Source organism: Netta rufina (assembly GCF_964035555.1).
Source record: "Netta rufina genome assembly, chromosome: 1".
NCBI classification, from domain to species: Eukaryota; Metazoa; Chordata; class Aves; order Anseriformes; family Anatidae; genus Netta; species Netta rufina.
Window position 1 is genome coordinate 85441600 of NC_140123.1, and position 19790 is coordinate 85461389.

A 19790-nucleotide genomic window follows, 5' to 3' on the forward strand; every position below is an offset into this window, starting at 1 on the left:
CAAGAAGGCCAACGGCATCCTGGCTTGTATCAGGAACAGCGTGACCAGCAGGGCGAGGGAGGTGATCGTCCCCCTGTACTCAGCTCTGGTGAGGCCGCACCTCGAGTACTGTGTTCAGTTTTGGGCCCCTCGCTACAAGAAGGACATCGAGGTGCTTGAGCGGGTGCAGAGAAGGGCGACGAAGCTGGTGAGGGGCCTGGAGAACAAGTCCTACGAGGAGCGGCTGAGGGAGCTGGGCTTGTTCAGCCTGGAGAAGAGGAGGCTCAGGGGTGACCTTATCGCTCTCTATAGGTACCTCAAGGGAGGCTGTAGCGAGGTGGGGGTTGGCCTGTTCTCCCACGTGCCTGGTGACAGGACGAGGGGGAATGGGCTTAAGTTGAGCCAGGGGAGTTTTAGGTTAGATGTTAGGAAGAATTTCTTCACTGAAAGGGTTGTTAGACATTGGAACAGGCTGCCCAGGGAAGTGGTGGAGTCACCATCCCTGGAAGTCTTCAAAAGACGTTTAGATGTAGAGCTTAGGGATATGGTTTAGTGGAGGGCTGTTAGCGTTAGGTTGGAGGTTGGACTCGATGACCTTGAGGTCTCTTCCAACCTAGAAATTCTGTAATATGTAAGAGATTTGACCAGATAACCAAAGTTCTTTCTTGACTTGATTTCCATTAATGTATGGTTTATATGGGGAAAAATATTGCCCCGTTGTAAAATGAAGTAATTTAAAATAAAAGTTACATTTATAGTATTTATTTTGGTAATTCACTACAGAGAACAAAGTCCAATTCTGCTCTCGCATACTTTTAATTCCAGAGAAATCCCACTTGCTTCAATTTGCTCTTCATTCATACAAAATTATGTACATGTACTTTGAAATTGCAATTGGTTACTGCACATAACCAACTTCTTTTGTCAGCTACCAGACATTTCTGGGAGGCTGTTTAGTATCTTTAAATGAATCTGTATGTACCCTCTGAGATTTCTAGTGAGGCACACACTTGTACTTCCTTTCCATTAAAACCATCATCCAGATGAGAAGTAGAGGATCTTGTGTGCCCAGGGGATCAAAATACATCTCCTAAAATCTGTAGCTCAAATGTAATCTTCATGGTTCTTACCTCATAAATTAGGAAAATCATCTCATGATTTCATGGCAAGGATAAATAGATCTTTAGCTTTGGACACAAACATATTAGAGAGATAGGTGAGATGCATTCAGTAAACTTTATTTCCCTTATAACTACTTCTTTCACTATCTTCATGGGTAGATTACTGTTCAAAGAACTTGTCTTGTTCTATTAGAATCTGTTTCCTATATGAAGTGTAAGGATATCACAGGAAAGAAAGGCAATGTAGCTTCTGTTTTAGTTCACGTAAATTGTATATTTGTTACTGAAATTAGGTGGGATTTTTTTTTGTTTTGCTTTGTTTTATTTTGTTTAACAAGAGGAAAATTGGACATGATCTGATAATACTCTTTCTTTCTTCTGTTGTCTTCACCTCTTAGAAGAGAGATGAATAAATCAGTTTGCGGCCTTGAAGAAAATCTGCTTATATTGCTCATATTATACCGATTCAGCTCTCTGATTCTTCTACAGGCTTTCTGGAGAGATTTCCTTTTTAAGTTAGGCACACACCTCATTTAATTCTAGAGATTGCAAGCTGAGAACTGTGAAATCTTGTTTAGGTTAATTGTTACAGGAAGCCATGCATTCAGATATATTCAGGGGCATTATGCTTATAACCCGTGAAAGGAAACTGCAACAACACAATATGAGAAGCTGTAAGAAATGTAAGCCTATGTCCTGCCTTACACTATCTTCTCTGTTGCTATCTGTAGTTAAAACTTTTTAAAACTTTGAAATATATGTGGTCTACTGAAACCTGTGATACCTCTGATATTCAGAGGTAAACAGTTTTTCAATTAAATACAACCTATATATTCTCAGATTTGTTGATATATATAATTGGATCAATGATTAAGTGCCAATATGTTCTCAGATACCCTCAATTAAATTTTGTGCATGAGAATACTTTTCCACTACTGGAAATTGTTTAATATTTTAAATCTCCACTACTTGGGAATTATTTTGTCCAATACTCTCTGTCCAATACAATCCAGTCTTGAAACAGCGTCAGAAATCTTTTTATGTATGCTTGTATAATATATTATATATATCAAGAATGACTCTAATGGTCTTAAAGTCTATGTACTGGAGTTATACCAGAGTGAAAACAGAATCAGGTGCTAAAACTTTTTCATGACTTTAACTTTATCAATAATAAAATTGTATTAGTTTTGGAAATGTTAGTCAGGAAACAGAATCGGACTTGAATGTATTTTAGAAGATGCATACGAGTTCATCACAGGATCCAGAAATCAAACTCACACACACGTGGGAGCTCTGGTACCAAATGATCTCATCTAAGTGTAGAATGCAAGTAGAGTGAACATGGTGAGTAATTAACCAGCTTGCAGACTGCATCTCCAGAGTCTTTTCTTCACTAAGGGCTCAAACCCTTTTCTTCAGCTCTATTTTTTTATAAAAAGAATATTCTGTACATAATAACTAGAGTTGGATTGGGCACTGATTTAAAATTACTTTGATAAAGGCCTAGAGACATTCAATTTCAGCCTTCTGAAAATGACTCACAATTTTTTTCATAGAGATTAAATTTAATGATCTTAATACCTACTGACACATTTTTTTCAGATTCCTTTCTATTTGTATAATTACATTGAAGGCTGGCACCAGAGAATCTGGTGCTCTGTTCAGTAGTATATGTTTTTTTCCTAGTCTGGAATGGGAAGACTGTACAGGCATTGAGGTATTATTCTGCTTTGCTAGATCAGGAGGAAAAGAAAGAGTGATAGCTTTTTGTACCAATGACTATCACAGTTTTCTATTCACTATTCATATTAATGTTATTAAGGTTTTCTCTCTGATTAATGTTTTCTATAAAGCATTCTATTTACATGTTTGTTTCAAACCATACACAAGATTTTTATGTAATTTCAGTTCTGAGAAGAAGGTGTGTTATTTTTTTGATGTAGTGAAACCCCTCCATTTTCCTCTCTTTGTAGCTATTGGCAGGTCTAATTTGTCATTGGTGTCACCATACACATCTTTCACTCTACCTGCATTGTAGGTATACAACAAGACTACTGGAATGGTAGAAGAGACAGACTTTTGCTTCTCTAATATTATTTGTCGATTTTAATTTGTCAGATTTTATTTTTAGTCTTTCACCATTTCCATGCATGCATGTAGACGGAGATATGATTAGGAAATTACTGTTTACAAATGTAATGACTGTACAGATATCTATTAATAAGAAAACGCTGCCAAATATTGGCAGAATAGGAAGACGCAAAGAAATTTAAACATTAATAATGGAGTTTATTTTATTGGATTGTGCTTTATTTTTGATAGAAAGTTTCACTGAAGGGAAGGAATGTTGTTAACTATCAAAAGACAGAATAACAATTTCCTGAATTATACAATGCCTGAGTGAAAGTGCTTTGCAAAAAGATAGACTAGTAGAGCTACTTGAGAATAAAATCATGGTATTTTAAGAATTCTCTGCTGTCAAAAAATTGAAAACATTGAAAAGATTAAAAAAAAAAAAAAAAAGAAGAAAAAAAAAGAGCTGTATTTAGTAAAAGATACTTCATAGACGCTTCATAGATGCCTCATGATTCATAGTCAAGTCCTCTCAGGAAAGTTATTGGTGCATATAAATCAAATCATTAAGCACGTATATGATGTTAAAAACATCAATTGTAAATAAATATCACATGTATATTTGTAAGAACATATTTGGTGTCCATAAAACTCAATTTGTAGGTTGCTTTTGAGAATTTACCATATTTACCAATTTTACCATATTTACCAATTATTTACCAATTTTCCCTTTTGCTTATAAATAATGACTGTAGAAAATGCTAACAGGTCATGTGGCACAGCAGTAAAGCCTAGCTGTACAAAATGAGAAACACCTAGAACACTTCTTTTAAAAAGTGCATGAGTTGCCTGCAGTGCCTGCCCAGTTACAAATGCAACTTTTTTTTACTCTCACAGTATATTATCGTGGATTTTAATAATATTAAAGGCTGTGACCCTTGAGAATATCTCTGTAGATAAAGGACACTAGATTAACAATAGAAGAAGTAGGTTATTCATTCTGTTCATAGAGAAACAGTTAGTGTGCTATGATAAAAGATTGTTAGGAATAGCAACAGAAATTTTAAATCATTTTCAGAAAATTGTTCCTGCTACCCATCCTTTTATGAGGTGATAGCCAACAGTATATGACTGGCATATACTATCTTCCTTTGCTGCAGTTGTGTTCACTCTTCTCTTAAAAAGGCTATGATGAGACCTTCCAAATTACTGTAGGTCTTGAAGATGACACCACACATAGTAGTGTCATGAGACTGTTACATGAGACTGTTAAAGGTGCAAAGTAAAATATACATGCATGCACACACAAATGCACAGAACTATAGGAAAAGACACATTCTGGCTGAAAATGCACATATAGTTGAGCATTTCTGATTAAATGCTAGAAATTAAAGTATGTGTCATTTTGTACATAGAAAAGGTTAAGAAAAAATCTTTACAAGGATGACTTAAGGGAAAAGCTCAGTATCTTGTGCCTCCTAGAACTGATAAGACAGCGTGACTGCTCTTAATTATACTACTCACATGTTTTTCTTCTAGATTAAAAAACAAAACAAAACAAACAAGCAAAAGCAACAACATCAACAACAAAGGATTCAGACAGAATCTCTCTCAGCAGACAGATAATCATTTCTGCTTTCCTGGAGTTAACTTGGGCTAAACCTCTACATCTAGGCAGTTGTTCAACAACCATTGCTGTTGTAGACTTCACACTGAGAATTGGCTCTGGTGTGATAAAACAAAAAACCCACACATTTCTGTTCAGTACTTTCCCTTTTTTTTTTTCCTTCTTTTTTTTTTTTTTTTTTTTTTTCTCTTTAGAGCAGTTGAGATTTCTTTTTGGCTTTCATTAAACAAGCCCTCATTAAGCTAAGTAAATAAAAATATCCCTTTTTGACTACTAGATAATCCTTTTGTGAAGCCTAAGAACATACATCTCTGGAAAGATCTGCAAATATACTTCACAAATATTTTATAAACAAGATTATTTGATTATTTTTTCTAAGCATGTAGAATTGTATTAATCTTAAATACTGTCTGAAGAGCCTATTTTTCAAGTAAAAATAAAAGGTTACTAGATTAGCTTTCTAGTAACATGGCATACATAAAACAGAAAAAGTTCAAAACCAGGAATACATAGTATCTACTCAAGGCAAACACAGTTACAACATTAGAAATCTAAAGAGATAAACAAAACAACTGGCTGCTTTAAATACCTATGGTAGTATGTAATTTTATTTAAAAGGAATTTGTGATATGAGCACTACCATTATAGTATATGCAATTTTTTTAGTAATTGGAGATTTCTGAAATGTACTCAATATTCAACTCATTTTATTATCTCCATTGCCCTTCTTAATGAATTCACAGTAAAAATAGCTTCACTGTTTAAAATCTTTATGTTACATATGCAGGCACTCTTGTTTTGTTAGAACTAAGTTCATATTTTAAGAAATTTGTCTGTTCCATTTTTATGTAATCCCATTACTATCTTATGATGAAGAGAGGAATAAATACTGGAAAATACCTAGTCATCATGTGAAAGCCTTCAGGGACAAGGGGTGGTGGTAAAATAGAGGGAAAATAAATTTGTGCCATTACTAAAAATGAACAAGAGAGGTGTCCAGAGGAGGAAGAGACTTCTGTTCCCAGCTGATTTGGTCTAGTAAGAAATTTGGAAATCTGGAAATACTGGAGAGCACCTGATGAAGGGAAGGAGACCATATATTCTCCTTCCTTGATCTGTAATAGATCCTCACATTTTTCTTCACTTCTTCACCAACAATACAGAGAGCAGCTGAAGGTATCACTAATTTCTTCTTAACTGAAGTCTTTGTTCAGGTCCCTTGGAGGTTCATACACTCTTCAGATCATTGTCAACCCTCTCAATATAAAAAAAAAAAAAAAAAAAAAAAAAAAAAGGACTTAAAAAGGGTTTTAAAGAGTTCTCCCATATATTCTATAGATTACCTGCAATTTTATTTGGTGTGTATAGGTATATATATATGGATAAATAAGATGTATTTACCTGTACTTATCCTTTTACAACTGCTTGAAGAACTCTAATGATCACAGTGTTCTTCAAAGTTGTTATAGAATGGTCACAGTCAGGGCCACTGCTGCATATACCGGCTCCAGCTGTGACTATAATGAGCACACATCCTTCCCATAAAAGTTTTTAATCTTACACTTTCCTCCATTGTGAATCATTTTATAGGTAAAGCACAGTAGAGGAGCTATAGAAGAGGTGCCACAAAAGATAAAATATCTTACTTGCTAGGAGAATGTGGTTTTTTTTGCTATACTATGGCTTCTTAAAATCAAGGGATTATGTTTCATTTGTGTTTTGGATGACTGTGTCACAGCTGATAAAGTTAAGCTATAGAACTAGCAGGACAGCAGTATAAAATACTATCCTGTAAGTTTAGGTACCTCTTATATATTTATTAGTACTTCTTCTATGCTGAGCCATCGTGGTTTTGAAGGAAATATAGATTTTTAATTTTACCTGTGTGTCTTGAAAAGAGAATTTTCTGTACTTGTTCATGAATGTCGAGTTTTTTTCACAAATAAAACTGAGAGAAAATTGCATGTCCTGTGCTCTGGAAGACCTGTCCTTTATTTTAAGATGTGTTAGTACAGAATTGTGTGTTTTACTGAGCTTATTCCTCTTTAGAAGACAAGATCTAGTGAAATATTTGAAGGTTAGAAAAGTGACAGTAGGTAGGAAGTAGTAATAATTTTGTGTTGATTGAGGTCAAGAGGTTAATGACTGATTTTAATTATTTGTTTGCCAAGTAGAACCTTTCTTTTTTAAGATTTAAAAACAAAAATAATCTTCTAAGTCTATAATAGGAAACATATTTTAAATGCAGAGAAAATGCAGTCTAATGAAAAGGAAGGACAGACTGCTGACCAGGTGCAGAGGACGACCAGACAGGTGTGATGATCAGGCCCTGTTTACCTTTTCTGCACTGGTTCCTCCCCAAACAACCCTTGGTTCCAAAGGTGTCCAAGAGCCTTTACCTGGCCCCATGGTGAAAGGTGTTTCCCTGGTAGTGGGGTTGGCTACCTCCTGTGATATACCTCAGGAAGGCCAGGACAGAGTTCCCTCAGCTGCCTGTGTGCCTCTGTTATCCTTCATTTGTGTGGAAATTAACCTTTTATGACTTAACCTAGTAAAAGGATTTGATCTTCTCATTAGGCAGAAATTGATTTATTTCTTTTGCTTAAGAAAATTGAATGCAAATTTATGTGGCTGAATTGAATACATGCACTTCCTATGCCAAAGGCAAGCAAAAACCCTAAAGAAATTGCCAATTCCCTTAAGCACTGAGTTTTCCATTTAGCTTATAAGGTGTGACCAAGTTGGGACTGGAATAATATGAAGTTCTTGGAGCTTCCTGGAGGAAGAACATTGAGGATCAAGGATGCCTGCAGTGCCAGTGAAAGAAACCTAGTGAAGTAAACTGCTTAACTGTCCTGTCTGTTGTAGAGATAAGATTTGTTTGCTATTGCTATTGCTATTGCTATTACTATTACTATCAGTGTGTTGAAAACTCGCCAAAAAGATGTATTGGTGTGTCCATTTATAAATACAAAAACAAATGTGTTAATTCCTCTGCCTCATATGCTTGTGCAGGCAGAACTGAGAACAAATTCACTTTTCTCTGTTCCAAATCATACAGTGTACAGACAAAGTGTGAAGAAATAATACTCAAATGTGCAGAAAATCCTGTAACTTTCAAACCAGGAAAAAGTTATAGCGTGGGTTAAGTGGAAAATGTATTGGAACCATGGTTTACAACCGAGTAGTCATTCGTTTACCATCTTAAAATGTAAGCTTCCATCTTTTATCCCTCAAGAAGTGCATAAACAAATTCTCAAGTAATTAATTATGGGAAACATGTACTATCCTCTAAGTATTTAGTGTTTAATAAATGCAGTAACAGTAAACATCTTCCTGACAACTGTCTAAAATAAAACTTCTTATTTATCATACATAAGAAGGTAATTTTAATTGACTGGGAAAAGAAAAGAAAAATCTGTACATTTCTTTACTAGCTGGTTTTCTGAAGTTAGTTAACCTGTAAATAGACATTTTTAGTATCAGGTAATACATAACCTTTTTTATTTATTTATTTGGTTGGTTGTTTGTGTGATGCCTTTTTGTTTGCAAAGTAAGACTATGTCAGTTAATAATTTTATTAAATTAAAGCTTAAAACTCAGGAATGAATGAGGAGAAAATTGTTCCAAACCTTCTCAATTGCAGAGGCCTAGTAGCTACTTTGCCTATAAAACTGAATAAAAACAGTTTATGACTCTAGGTAAAATGTTTCTGTTTTGGGGGAGGGCTCACAAATGACATGAAGAGAAAGAAGTGAGCAAGACGGTGAAAGTGAATAACTGAGAAAAAGAAGTGAATTTGAGAAAGTATTTTGTATTTCTTACAATTAATACTTCATAGTACACTTTTTATTAATATCTCTGCACCTTATTGTTTTGCTAGTCTGACCTACAATTTGGTCAGTGTTACCTCAGTTCCTCAGTTGTGTTATTACTTGGAAAGAGAATATACACCTCCATGAAAAGAAAGGTGTTCAGAATTATTTATTTAAAATATTTTCAGAAAGTTTTCCACATTCCTTTTAATATACTAGGATTATATATTTTTTTTCGAACACGTGTTTATATGATCTGAAATACAGACCAGAATATTCTGCCAACATATTTCTGAGATACATATAAATGAGAATTTGAAACATGAACAATATTTGATAAAACTCAACAAAGTGGGCTTTTGGGTAAGGCTATTCAAGACTTCCAGCAACAGCAATAAAAAACGCACATGGCAGGGTACTACAGTGTACATACCAAAGGGTAGTCAGAGGAAAAGTAAAGACAATATGAACTGGGCTTGGCCACTCTGGCAGCATTTGGTCTCATTTTTGTCTTAAAAAAAATGCCCCAGCATATCTTTGATTATTCTTAGCCTTGGCTCTGATTAGACAAGTCTGCTGCTAGCCATTGACATGTAACAGAAAAGGATGTAACAAAAGGAAATGTGTAAGAATCCTTCATACTATTCACTGAAGAGCTCTATAAGTGCGATGTTTGTAGGCAAGCCTAATGGCTTCATTAGACTGACAAATTTGGCGGGTAGTAGAGGTGACCAGGTCTCCTCAGTGCTGCAGTTTCAGTGAAACAGCATTGTTAGAGGTATCTTAACCTTATCTTATCTTATATGAATATCTTATATTTCAGCTACAGATGGAGCTGATGCAATCTGTGGCTTTCACTGAAATTTTTTAAATTCCTTTTTCCACCACAGGGTGGAAGGTTCTCAGTTGAGTAAGAACAGAGCAGTGGAGAAGAACAAAGAGAGAGCTCAAATTATTATTTAGTGAGCATAAGCTTAGTAGTATTCTCCAGGCATTGACAGATCTACTGTAATGTACTGTACAGATCTACAGGTGCTCCTGAGATTTATAAGAAAAATTAAGGGAAACAAAACAGAAAACAAATAAACAAACAAAACACTATCAGAAACTTTGCTTTTCAGTTTTCAACGGAGAAAAAAATGAAGACTGAAGAAATTATTTTTAGTCTTTTAATGCACAGGCATTTTGAATTATATCTTTCAGTCTTGTGGTCTCAACTTTTAACAGGTCATCTGGAAATGTTAATGATTTTGATTGTATACTGTACTTTTTTGGTTCATACAACAGCATTTCTTGCTCACAAGAGTCTCTTGTCTAAAAAGGTTTCCTAAAACAGCACTTTTGAAATTGCATATTTGCTGTATGTCATTGACTTTCAGCTCAAAGCTGTTTAAATTCACACTTGATATTATAAAGTTATCTGTTTTCCTTGCAGAGAAACCAAGACAAATAATCGTCTGTGTTGACACTTTTTTTTTTTTTTTTGTATTTCATTGTACAAACCTAAAACTGTTGTTATCATATTTACTGACTACCTAATACAGATAGCTAGATACAGACAGCAATTTTACATTCAAATTATTTTGTGGTCTTCTTCTCCGAGTGGAGCTTCATTTTTTTTTTAATTATTTTGTTTTATTTTGTTTTGTTTAGCATAACTCAAGACAAAATGTGAGGTTGCTTGTTTTACATGGAAAACTACAAGATGCTCTGGCAGAAATAGATTTCCAAACCAAACAATTTCTGCTTTTTCAACTGCAGAACACTTGTCTTTAAATTATGCTCCTGTCAATAATGGTGAACTTGCACAGTTGAAACTGAGGTCGGAGTTTTGCCTTATCATTCATAAAACATAAGAGGTTCCAGCTGGCTTTCCCATCAGCAAAGTAGCTGTACAGGGCCATAAATAGGAAAAAAAAAAAAAAAAAAAAAAAAAAAGTAAAACTATTTTAGTCAATTACATGAATAGATAAATGGTGATACTATATTTATTATACTTATATGAAAGAAAAATATCAAATGTCAATAGATACATTTTGAGAGTTGATTCTTTACCTTACAACTCATTAAACTTTTAGAGCAAATTATTCACCATTTTAAGTACTTAAACTGGTTCAAGGGTTTGGTGGAGTTTAAAAAATAAATAAATTTGAACTTCATAATGTTAAATTAAGATGACGCATAGTCATGGACCTAATTAAGAAAGTTCTATATAAACAGATTCAGATTTACCCTTTGTATATTATATCAGATTTAATCTTTGTATGTTATCTACTGAATCTCCTTTCTTTGACGAAGAAATAAAATAATATTACTTACTTGTTTAATCAACTCAGTAGATCTAGATCTAGCTCAGCTTAGGGATGGCAAGAATTTTCTTTTAGCTCGTGAATCATCAAATTCATGTTAACATAGTTAAGATAGTTCTGCATTAGTGAGTTGTTCCTGTGCAGTGCTGCTGAAGTTATTGTTCCACAGGTGTAGAGGGTATCATTCAACATCAGCTATAAAACAATATAAAAGTGAAAAACAAATGTTATGATTTTGCTCCAAAAACACAGCCTTTTGTTGCCACTGCTTTTCATTTTCCTGTGAAAGACTACATGATATATTTTGGGTTATTCTTTCTGCTTCAGATGTCCTTTTTGTATTGTATTATGTGATATCAAACTTCATCTTTTCTTCTGAAACATGGTTTTCAACCTACATTTATAGCTGTCCTCTAGATAAATGTCATATCAATACATTTTGAAGTAGGAAAAAGTAATTGAAAAATATTTAGAATGTACCATTAAATTTCTACTTCTAGACATCAACATTTCCTCAGCTTTGATGGTGAGGAAGGGAAAAATCTGTGTCTTCTATTATGAGAGGCTTGATGGCAGTAGTTTCCTTTAAGCTGCCTGGAGATAAGTAAGCAAATCCTCTGTGCCATATCCATCCCTTAACATCTAAGAAACTTAGTAAATATATTATTTTCGGAATTGCACATGGATATATATTACTAAATCCCAGTTTTCATGATATTGAGTACTCTGACAGAAGATATTACCGTAGTTCTTAAAATTTGTGGATTTTAAGAACAGTGAAGCACATTTTAAGCACAGTGAAGTTTTCATTATGTGCAATTCTTGGATCTATCACATACATATTAGTTTACAACAAAGTATATGATACCATGATTATACAGAGTTTAGTGCATACCACTTTAGCAGGCTCCCCAGTTTATCTGAAAACTGTCCCCAAGTAATATGGCAAATATTACTGGCAAATAAGCCAGTAAGGAACTCCATATTATTTCTGTTTGTTTCTTTACATGACACCTTTGCACGTTGTACGTTATAGAGATCAACTGATCTAAAAAGGTTAATATAAATTAGTAGTAAGTAATTTTCATGTTGTTTTCAAAATTGTCTTCATTGTTGGGAAATCTGAGGTTAAAACTAAGTACTTTTCCAGAAGTGTTTTGATGATCTTTGAGGTCACTTCCAATCCAAGCCACTCTATGCTTTTTTTGCATATTTTGTTGTTGTTGTTGTTATCAATCTCTTGATTTTCAATACAAACTATTATGTTGTGGTTTGGAACGTACTTGCAACTTTACATCACTTAATGTTCAGTGTGTAAAGTATCTTTCAATTTTCTAGAAAAGGGCTTCAAAATTTTTATAAATTAACAAAGAAAAATTTTCTCTAAGAAATAAGGAATAATGTGCCAAAATTTTACAGAAGAAACAGAATGTACTTCTCTTCTTATTTCTCTTCTGTTGTGTAAGGATATGCTTGCCTTGCAACACCAGAATTATTCTGGCATTTTTAATAATTAGGTGTATGAGGATGTTTAACATTGGAAATGCTATTGCAACTTCAGTAGAATTAAGATTTAATCATCATCTTCAACCTATTCTATAGCAGCAAATAACAATGTGTCTATGCTAACATTAGGAGGACAAATATGACTGGTTTCATAACCTGCATGTTTTTTTCTTTAGGCATCTTCCATAAAATGTCTGGATTTGGACAGTATCTAAGTAACTGATATTTGACTTACAAAGATGACATTTCAGAGCATGATTTATTATGGGAGTTCTCTTATTTGGTGTATGCAAGCATTATCTCACAAAAGTAACTCATCAACAGACACCCAGTGCTACTAAAATCATGAAAGACATTGCTTGGATAGTCATCCAGGTTTTAAAATGTTCATAAGTGAGTAAATTGTCTATTTCATTTGCCATGCCTTACGTTTGATAGTTAGTATCATTCCGATCTGATCAAATTACTTTCTTTAGATGACACAGAACATCTGATTGAAAAAAGGGAAAGATAAAACAGTCTTCAGGCTCTTGTAGAAATGAACCAGGATTACCTGTTTCTCTCAGATAACTGTCAGTTGACACTTTATAATTCCACATGTCTTGAAGCATAACCTAGAATCTCACAAGAAGCAAGATCTAGTATGGAAAAGAAAATAATATAACATATCCGAATACTTTAATTCTTAATACTTTAATTCTAATACTTTATTTATTTATTTATTTTAATACATGCAACTTTTTATTCCCAGTGAGAATAATACAGAATTACCAGAATATATTAATTTGAAACTTTGCAAATATACCTAACCTTTCTGGTTTTGGATAGTTAGAGATTCCCTTTTAATGATACTTGAAAAATTACTTTTAGGGATTTGGTACATAATTATATTCTGAATACCAACCTATTTTAATTAACAACTTTCACATACTCTTTACTAATGTGTATTAAGGTAGTTGTATGTATATAGACACTGCCATTTAAAAAAAACAAACCTCCCTCCCGCCCCCCCCCCCCCCCCACTGTTAGTCACAGTGTAAGAGGTGTTGGTTTAATTTGCATTAAATTATTTTAATCTGATGACATGGACTATTGTTTATATTATATTATTGTTATAATTGTTTCCATATATTATATTTCCATTATATTATTTCCATTATATTATTTCCATTATTATTTCCATATATTTCCATTATATTATTGTTATATATTGTTTCCATAAGGTTTCTTTTATTAAGCATCATAATTTTGCTTTGGGCTAGTAGTTTTTGATTGGCCTTGGGAACACTTAACTCTTGGATTGCTGTGTTTTCATGTTTGCATATCTAAAATCTGGATTTAATCTCCATGCTTCAAATGTTACTTGAAAACTAATATTTCTGAAAGAATTTTCAGCGTGAGGAAAAATTCTACTAAAGAATGTGTGACAAGCAGAATATATTCTATATAAAAACCACAATACTTTCAATAGACAAAAATGATTTAGTAATAAGCTGAGACCTTGATTATCAAGAACTAAGAAATCAAACCCGATGTTGGTTTTTGAACAATCTCATCCTCATGAGATTAACATAAATATGTGAGTAGATAGGGTTTGTACTTGTAGTGTCCTCTCCAGTGTTCTTGAAAAGTCATTGGGAAAATAAAGCCCTCTAGTCTTCTTTCCTCCACATTACTACTACTACTACTACTATTATTATTTTGTTTTAATTTTTTTATTTTATTTTATTATTGTGTGTGTATTTATTGTTGATCAACATTTTTATTTATATCATTTTTAAAGGATAATCAGAAGAAAATCAAGGAAGTCTACATTTTGCTATATTGGCAATGATGAAAAGAATGACTTGTTAGAATAGGAATAAAATTTTAGATATTTTTTTTCTCTGTCGTATCAAAGTTGTTATCAGAAGCATTGGTCTGTCATGTTTCTGGTATCATCTGGAGAAAAGTTCAGAGCCCTCGCAAAGTCAAAAAAATATAACTAACGAGCTGCTGGTAAGCATACATCTTCATTGTTGGTGCTTATAAAAGAACTAATAGCACATTTCAGAAGTATTGCTATGTGCCTTTTTTTTTTTTTTTTAAGGGAGTTGGGGGTTGCTTTTTTTTTACTCATTGGCTTTAACCTTCAATAATTCCTCTGCTCTCTTTAAAAATATTAAAAATTCCCCTCACACATTTGTTACTCTTCTGACTATTATATATTCTAAGGCAGAGTTCTGTAATTTCTGTAGCAGTGGCTGTATTCTCTGGTGCTTTGGGGATACATATTGTTTTTTACTCTATAGGTTATAGGTTATATAGGTTATATAGGTTATAGGTTGATAGGTTATATTTCACACCCTCAGAAATAAGCATGTGTTTGGTTTGAAAAACATTGTGCTTTTCTCAAAACAGTGTCTATCATCGTACTGAGTTTAGATGTTCTGTGATGTAAAGGAAAATACTATCATCCATTAGCACACATGCATCAACCACTTTTGAGAATTTGTATAGCTTTGGTCATTTTTTGTAGCATTTCTTAAGTTGCTCATTTATTCTACAGTTTAAAATACAAATTAGAGAGAAATATTGAATATATAAGTAGGTATCACTCAGGTATTGTGTTATTCTCTTTAATTTACTTTATAGAATTATACTGAAAGGAACTTTTATACATGCATGGATCTAAGAAGTTACTCATATCCACTTGCCTTGCCTTTAAGCAAAACAATGAAAGCAGGAAAACTTTTACTTCCATTTTCATTTTCATTCTTTTTCTTTTAACAACAGGGTTTGGAGTTTGGTCATTCCGCTTTATAGAAGTGTTTCATTTTTCCTTTTAAAATTACAGATGTTTGTGTTCAAGAAAAAAAAATATCAAGATAATTGTAACTTTAAAATTAATAATATATATTCTTTTTTTTTTTTTTTTTTTTTAAGATTAAATCAAGTTTGATTTACAACAAACTTACTGATTGCTGAATCATGGTGGTTTTTTGTTTGTTTGTTTGTTTTTTCTCCATGTTTGAATTTAAAGAAATGTTGCTCTTTCTATGCTGAACACTGCATCTATGGTACACCATTTGTCCACAACAAAACACAGTATTCTCTTTTCCCTCAAAAAGGGATGAAAGTGTAATCAAAATGAATTCATCCTAAGAACTCTTATGCTGTCATTAGTGACTGTGCTGAAGACCGATCATAGCAAGTCTGAAACTTAGTTGTTCAGAGAAAGTAAGTACAGTGATGTTTCTATAACACCATCATTACCAGCATCTAGGTATAAAGATACTATGGTGGATAAAATGAATACTGCGACACTAAATTTTAGTATGTCTATTTGATTACTTTCCCCTAAAGAGTAAGAGTGGTTTAAGACCAAGTCAGGCTGAGACTTTGGAAGTCATTGTGCTAACATTATGTTTTGGTATCTGAAAGCAAAAGCATTTCACTTCAGTGTATGGGCGACTGTTTCGGGCAAGCATGTTACCACCACAGAGCTGACTGAAACTTAAACCATTGCCCTTTAACCTGCTAACTGCCATGTTTTGTGAAATACTGTTTCAAGCTAAATTGATGGGATTTCTGCCAGTACTTTAAATAAGACAAGAAGATTTTTCTTGACAACTTTGAAGAATTGTACTGGCAAAACTCCGGACTTGTAGTTAACTGAGAATGGATAAAATACTGTATCCATGCTGAGCGTTTCTGAGAGTCAAGAAAGCTCTAATAAACATTTGATGAATTAGGGTGAGTGTTATTACTGTTGCTGCTTATGATGACATGCATGAGAGAAATTTCCTGTTTTAAAATTCACTGACAGAATTCAGAAGAACAGATAGAAGTCAAGGCTTCTGTATAAACACCCAGGTGCCCTAGGTATCATCGCATTCTGTGGGATGTTTTTCCTCTGATTCTCTTTGGTTATTTTCAACTCCATATTAGCATGTTTTAATGTTTTTTAATTATATTTTCTGCTTATAAAGAAACTTGGGGTGGATAAAAACAGGAAAAGATGTTTACACAATAACAGTATATAATGATTACAATCTTTTTAGCTGCAGAAGTTTGCAGTGGAATGTACTCAGGAATATAATATGAAAAGAGTACAAATTAAATTAGAGGGAAAATAATGAGATTATGAGTACCTGTGAAGTTCTCATGGAAATAAATGTATGGTAGAAAAAAGCATGTGTAAACAAGTAAGCTCCCATTTGGTAGTGGGAGACAGGAGACAGGAAGGGGGTGCCTCTCTTTTGGTGAGAGAAATAAGTACTTCTGATGTCCATCCTGTATGCAGAGAATTTTTTTTTTTTCCCCTGATGAGTTACAACAGAGAATCAAATGTAACCACACTAGCTAATTTCTGGTGGTCTACATCAGTAGAAGGTTGTTATTTGTATTTCTTGCTTATTTTAAAAACTTCAAAGCCATACCAACTCTTGTGCCCTTGACACAAAGAAGGCTAATGGTATCCTGGTCTGCACTAGGTCTGCACTAGGCCAGCAGGTCGCCTTCTCTGGAGACTTTCAAAACTCACCTGGACATGTTCCTGTGTGACGTGATTTAGGTGTTTCTGCTCAGGCAGGGGAATTGGACTAGATGATCTGTCAAGATCCCTTCCAATCCCTAATATTCTGTGATTCTTTGTTCTTCTCCGGCAGCTGGAGGACCTCTTTCCCCTCCTTCTTCACTGACCTTGGTGTCTGCAAGACTGTTTCTCGCTCCTCACTCTCCCAGCTGCTGTTGTGTAGCAGTTTTTTGTTTTGTTTTGTTTTCCCCTTTCTTAAATCTGCTGTCACACAGACATAAACATCGCTTATTGGCTTGGCTCTGGCCAGCAGTGGTCCCCTTATCTAACATGGGGCAGGTTTTGGATTCTTCTCACACAAGCCACCCCTAGGGCCCCCACTATCCAAACGTTGCTATGTAAACCCAATACAGCTCAGCACTGATGAGGTCAAGCCTGGAGCCAGTCGTGGGCTCCCCAGTACAAGAGAGACCTTGACGTACTGAGGAGAGTCCAGTGTAGGTCCATGAAGATGATGATGGGACTCAAGCACCTCTCCTATGAGGAAAGACTGAAAGATCTGGGAATTTTCAGCCTGGAGAGGAGAAGGCTCAGGAGGGAACCTTATCAATGTTTATAAATACCTGAAAGGAGGGTGCAAAGTGGATGCATCCAGGCTCAGTTGTGCTTAGTCACAAGACAAGAGGCCATTGGCACAAACTGGAAGACAGATTCCCACTGAATATCAGGAGAACTTTACAGTACAGGTAAACCTGAACTTGACTTTGCACTGTCTGTCATAGGATGCCTAGAGAGGTTGAATCTCCCTCCTTGGGGATAGTCAGATTTGATCTGGCCATAGTCCTGGGCAACTGGTTCTAGGTGTCCCTGCCTGAGCAGAGCGGTTGGACCAGATAACATCTAGAGGTGCCTTCTGACCTCAACCATTCAGTGATTCTGTGAACTCTGTGACCTACATCAAACATATTAATTTTGACTCACTCCTACATTATTCATTTACAAATCTCTAATGTTATAGAAGACAGACAGACAATGTTCCTCACTGTAATACACATGTATATGTTTCAACTTCTAGAATAAAGTATATTTACACATGACTTTATGTCTGTTCAATTGCTGTGCACTAAGCAGGGATATTTTTGCTGAAAATTTAAAAAACAAAATGCAAAACCCCTCAGAACTTAAAGAACTGTATCTGGCCATTAAATTAAGCTCTTCTGTACAAATATTACATGCAGAAAGCTTTCTATATTTTTGAAGACTTGTGTAATAAAACCACAAAATATTAAGATTTTGTATTTCCTTGTACAATATATATGCAAAGTTTTGAAGACTGTTTATTTGAGAGCAGAAAGAATATGGTTTATCTTATTTACTTAAGTAAACTTTTTAGACTGGTGAATGGATTGAGGAGAGGAAGTATTTTGTATTACAGGCTTTTCTTCTAAGTATTGATAAGAAATACAATTTTTTTTTTTTTCTGAGATTTAACAATGCAAGGAGGCTTGACTTGCAAGACGTATAAGACTTTCGGATTTCTATGATCTAGTAATCAGCACAGTAAATCATCTTATTTACTTACAAGTGAAAAATGTTGAGAGATCCCTGGAATATTTTTGATGTCTTTGGCTTGGGATTTTTAAACAACACTGAGTGATTTGAATTAGAGGTTATATTATTTATTAAAAGACATATAATTACCATGGTCTCTTCCACAATCAACTTTCTAAATCCATTATTTTTTTAATATTTTTTTCTGTATTTAAATAATAATTTTCATAAATCTAATCCAACAATATTTTTGGTGGTCCTCTTTTAGTTTTCCCTTGTGATTTATTATCACATCTTAATACTCTCCTGCTCAGCTAAAGAAATTTTTAGTGCTTTCTGCATTTTTGATCCTCTGATCCTCAGTGTGTGTGCATATATATGTCTCCCTTCCCTTCCCTTCCCTTCCCTTCCCTTCCCTTCCCTTCCCTTCCCTTCCCTTCCCTTCCCTTCCCTTCCCTTCCCTTCCCTTCCCTTCCCTTCCCTTCCCTTCCCTTCCCTTCCCTTCCCTTCCCTTCCCTTCCCTTCCCTTCCCTTCCCTTCCCTTCCCTTCCCTTCCCTTCCCTTCCCTTCCCTTCCCTTCCCTTCCCTTCCCTTCCCTTTTTTCCATTCCTTTTTTTTTCCCATAAAAAGATGAAATCTAGGTGTTTAGTAACTGTTTTCTTAGCTTTTCACACCAATGTACTTTGTCAGCACCAACTGCTGACTTGCTCAGCTGCTCTATTGACTAATTGACTAAAAGCCTTAAGTAGGGGTGATAAATAACCAAAAACCTTTTGCAACACTTTTTTTACTGCATGTTCTCTGCAAATCATTGTCTCTTCAGATTATTTTTTTCCTCCAAATTAGGTACACCTGTTTACTAACTAAGTTAGATAGATATCCACATACTGCAGTAGATACTATCCAAAAAAGAAATGCTTAACATATTTGAAAGCTTTTCCACATATTAAGAGTAATTTAGAGAAGAACTTGGTCACTTATCTAAGACTATGTTTTTACTAATGAAATTGGTATGTGCTTTTCAAGCAGCATTTATATGCATTCCCTAGCATTATACATGACAGCTAAATCAGATGCTTAGGCAGTTTTATATGAAAACATGACAGGTTCTAGATCCAGGTAAGATTCTGAAGACATTTCCAGATTGATTTCAGATATTTAAATCTTCATGTGTTTATTTTTTTTTTTTCTTGGTCACTTCTACTCTGTTTCTGAGGGAGCAAAAGAAAGGAAGATGAATGGACTGAAGTTGCAAAAGTTAGGTTGAAAGCTATCTGAAAGTTCCAGCTG

The 19790-nt window shown here is 34.3% G+C and overlaps 1 protein-coding gene across 1 annotated transcript in view; it reads left to right on the plus strand.

Annotated features, from left to right (window-relative positions):
- The window catches only part of IL1RAPL1 (interleukin 1 receptor accessory protein like 1), a gene marked incomplete at both ends in the record, with an annotated part of 689353 nt that overhangs the window by 269783 nt on the left and 399780 nt on the right, over window positions 1-19790 (plus strand). The window lies entirely within an intron of this gene.